The 4,571-nt window shown below is 41.7% G+C and overlaps 1 protein-coding gene across 3 annotated transcripts in view; it reads left to right on the forward strand.

The window, feature by feature from the left end:
• The window catches only part of LOC102900676, a 90,856-nt gene that overhangs the window by 11,330 nt on the left and 74,955 nt on the right, over window positions 1-4,571 (forward strand). The gene's annotated exons all lie outside the window — the stretch shown is intronic.

Raw genomic sequence — 4,571 nt, forward strand, 5'->3', positions numbered from 1 at the left:
TTCCTGCCACCTGTCTACCTTGTACTTCAGACTCCTTTGGTTCCAAATAGCACATGGTTCTCAGGATATGCACGTGCTCTGGTCTCTGCCTCTTTCCCTATGCCATTCCCATTCTTACCATCCTTGATTTGCCCGGGGAGCTTCTGTTAACCTTTGAAATCTGAGTTTGGAAATCATGCCAGAGGGAGTTAATCCACTGATGCGGTGTGGTTCATCTATACCTTGTTCCTCTTCCACTGTTGTGATTATGCTGGTTTGAGATTTGTTTACAAGTCTATGCTCCCATAGGTCCGTGAGCACCTTGAGAACTAATTCATTTCAGGATGCCCAGCACTTAGCACAGAGAGTCTGGTAACAGAAGCTACTCAATAAATATTTGTTAAATAAATGAATAAATAATGTGGAAGCCATCTAAGCCACTCTGTTATGGCAAGTATTTGCAAGACAGTAGACTGAATCTTCAACTTTGCACAGTGTAGCAGTAACAGTGTTGGGCCTGAAATAATCATGAGAACCCATGCTGGTCCACAGAAGCAGGAGACTTTTCTCACGTGTTCATTGCTCTGTCCTCACTGTCTAGAAGAGTGCCTGGCTCTTGAGTGCTAAGAATGAGGCTTTGTGTTATATTTGTATCCTAATCTACTGAAGACACCCTTTATTTCAAATACTCTGCAAGGAGAAAGCTAGAACCACAGCTAGAACATATCCAGTACCCAGGCATGGGTAAGTTATCAGAAAGCCAGTGAATTAGTTTAAGTTGGACAAACTCAACCAATTGACTTTTACAAACGTATTGTATAGATTAAATGAACACATTTCCCATAGCCTCAGGTTTTTCCAAGTTTAGTGGTAATCACATGCTTCATCTGGGAACTAAAACAAAAACCTCACAGATACTCTTGAAGAGGCAGGGCTCTCGGCTCGTCTTGTATAAACACCAAAGAGCAGTAGCGTGACAATCAGGCACAGGGGTTCTTTGATATAAACTGTGGATACAAAGTGAAGTAAGACCTTTACCCAACCTGGCCTGTCTCCTAAGAGGGCTCTTTCTTCACTGTAGTCCTTTGGTTGCCAGAATGCAGATACTTTCCTGCCCTTTCTTCCTTGTCCTACTGAACAGTAGTAACATGCAGTAATATACATAGTTATAACATACAGTAATGTCAACTCTCTGTCAGTTTATGAAAATAAGATTCTTTCATCCTGATGCTTCTTTTTTTTAATGTCTATTTATTCTGAGAGAGAGAGAGAGAGAGAGAGAGAGAGAGAGAGAGAGAGAGAGAGAAATATCCCAAGCAGACTCCACTCTGTCAGTGCATAGCCCGATGTAGGGCTCGAACTGACGAAACCATGAGATCGTGACCTGAGCTGAAATCAAGAGTTGTACGCTCAACTGCCTGAGCCACCCAGGCGCCCCTCATCCTGATGCTTCTGATCAAACACCATGGTGACCCACAGATTGCTTTTAGACCAAGACTGAATCAAAATTTCATGTTTATAATTTTTATTTCCACTGTGTTCAATAAATATTTGTGGACTGACTGAATGAGTATTTTGCCATTAATTAGCTCTTGTAACCTTGGGCAAATTTTATTTACATTTTCTAGGCTTCATTATCCTCATGTATGCAATAAAGTTTGATTGTCGTATTTCTCAAACTGTTTTTAATAGTTAAAACCCATTCTTCAAACAAAGTCTTAGAACCCAATATGTAACAGAAAAAAGTGGGGCTACTCCAAATAAAATAGGTTTGGAGACCTTTAGACCCCTTGCTTCACCTTGTCCTTCTCCATCCTTGTTTCTGTTCTGAGCCACTCTGCTGAGCTCCAGGGCTCTGTGAGGTACCATCTAAAAACATCTCTGCACGCGGGGCGCCTGGGTGGCTCAGTCGGTTAAGCATCCGACTTTGACTCAGGTCACGATCTCACAGTCCGTGAGTTTGAGCCCCGCGTTGGGGGCTCTGTGCTGACAGCTCAGAGCCTGGAGCCTGTTTCAGATTCTGTGTCTCCCTCTCTCTCTGGCCCTTCCCCGTTCATGCTCTGTCTCTCTCTGTCTCAAAAATAAATAAACGTTTAAAAAAAAAAAATAAAACATCTCTGCACTCAATGATCATATATTTAACATTGACCCCTGACTTGTAAGGAAACTTATTGTCATTAGGGACCAGAGATTCCCAACCTGCAGCCTCTTAATTCTTAGGGATTAAACAAGGTAAAGCCATTGAGGCAAATTAAAATATGAAGTTTCTTTGCTTTGGAAAGTATTATATCAACTCAACTAATGTCAGTTGATTACTTAATGCCAAGCAGAATTGAAAGCTCTATATATCCTTGATAAATTAACAATGAATATGAACATGTTAACAATGAACTACGAACATGGCAACATAATTACATTGCTAACATAATTTTTAGTAGACAAAATTTCTCAATACATTATGAAAATGAGGGGGTGGGGTTAATGAAAAGAATCCCTAGGGAGTGAAAAGGGTGACAATAATGATGATGAATTAATTCCATTTTCTTCCTTCTTATACAAGTAAAATGAGGCAGGGAAGGGTGGAGTGGCTCGCTGAGGACCTGACAGCTTTCCGGCAGAATCTGCAGCAAAACGCAGCGCTAGTAACATCCAGCCCAGTCCTCTTTCCCAGCCATGTTGTGTTTCTCTATGGGTTTAGGCTTTACGTGCCTGGGACCACAGTCACACAGCTACAGAAGGATAGAGCATCCTCATTATCTCAGTATTCATGATCTGAATTCCTGAGGTTTGAAGTTGAGTAGGAGAGTAAGAGTCATCATAACCTAGAAATGTTTACTTATCAAATGACGGCTTATGAACCCCACTCAAATATCCAGCTCCATTAAACATGAGCATTGATTCTCCCCTTCGGGATCAGCTCCTTTGTCAGGTCTCCAGCTGATGACTGCATTTTTATACATATTTGACAATATAGTACAAATATAATGCAAATCAACTACAAAGAGAAATTGCACATCTTGCAAAAGCTATAGAATTTTTTGAGATTAATGAAAGAAGGCCCGTGTGCTTAGTCTGTAGTGCAAGAGAGGGAAAGATGTGGGTGATATTGAAGAAGCAGACAAAGGACAGATTAGGGAGGGTCTTGTGGCTCTCAGTGGTTTTCATTTTCATCAGTACTGGGAATTTTGGGGGGCCTTTAAGCAAGGGAAGTGACAATCGGATTTATGTCTAAAATTGTCATTTTGACACTGGCAAATACTGTAAAATATATGACCTTGCAGTTGTATTCCTGTGATCCCATCCCATGGGTGCATCACCACATGTATGAAATGACACGTGTGTGAGGTTTTTACTGTTGCATTTCTTGTAACAGCCAAAAAAGGACCCAGTTGTGATGTGCAGCAGAGGGGGCCTGGTTTAACAATGATGGGATGGCCTGCCGCTGTGGAAACAGACAAGGAAGGTCTCTGTGTACTGATATGGAAAGAGTTGTAGGATGTGTTGATAAGTGAAAGAAAGCAAGATATAGAACGGTATAGAACAATGTCTCTGGTAGGCTACCTTTTGTGTAATAAGTTAGGAGATATTTTTGCATATGTTTGCATTTGCCTAAAAAACCCAAGAAGGATTAAAAAAAAAGAAAAGAAAAAGAAAAAGACACCAATGGAAATGATTATCATTAGAGGGTCGGGGTGAGAAATGCAGGAATGGATACAAGACTTCTCCGGGCATATGTTCTTTTGTAGTATGTCGAATTTGGAACCATGGAAATGTAGTACCTCATAAAAATAAATGTACATTTAAAAATCACTCTGGCTGCTCTGTGGAGAGTGGTTGTAGGGACAGAAGAGTAGGAGCTGGGGGTCCATTTAGAAAGCTACTGATGTAGTTCAGGCAAGGGCTGATGGTGGCTAGACCGGAAGGTAGCCGCGGAGGAGGTGAGAAGCAGTTGGCTTGAGGGTACAGAGCTGATGAATTTGTTGATGGATTGGGTATAGCATGTGAAAGAAGAAAAAAAGGAATCAAGGATAATTCCTAGATAGTTGTCTAGAGCAGCTAGAGGAGACAAGATGGAGTTGGGGGAGGGAGGCCAAGGAAGAGCCAGAATCAAGAGTTCTCTTTTGGACGTGTTGAGACCATGTTAAATGGGAAAGGTCCACGACCAAAAAGGAATACCTAGAAGGATGAAGTCAGCAGATTCTTCCAAAGAGGAGTTCAGCTCCCCTGAGTTCAAATTAAAAGAGTGAGAGACCCCGACAAAATCAATAAAACCCTCAAACAAATGTCCATCTTCATTTTTGTGCTACACAAATCAAATAGACAGGAAAGCATGTCATTTGTGCTTCTTTGGAATTTTATTGGGAAAAAAAAAAACTAGGTTAAAAATTCGGAGTCAATCATCTGATTTGTTCTTGGTTCCTAAAGTCAGCCTGTAGTTACCACGATAGCCTACATTTTGTTAAATATAAAGTAAAAGAGGGGTGCCTGGGTGGCGCAGTCGGTTGAGCGTCCGACTTCAGCCAGGTCACGATCTCGCGGTCCGTGAGTTCGAGCCCCGCGTCGGGCTCTGGGCTGATGGCTCGGAGCCTGGA

The sequence above is a fragment of the Felis catus genome, chromosome A1 (genome assembly GCF_018350175.1).
Source record: "Felis catus isolate Fca126 chromosome A1, F.catus_Fca126_mat1.0, whole genome shotgun sequence".
Classification (NCBI taxonomy): domain Eukaryota; kingdom Metazoa; phylum Chordata; class Mammalia; order Carnivora; family Felidae; genus Felis; species Felis catus.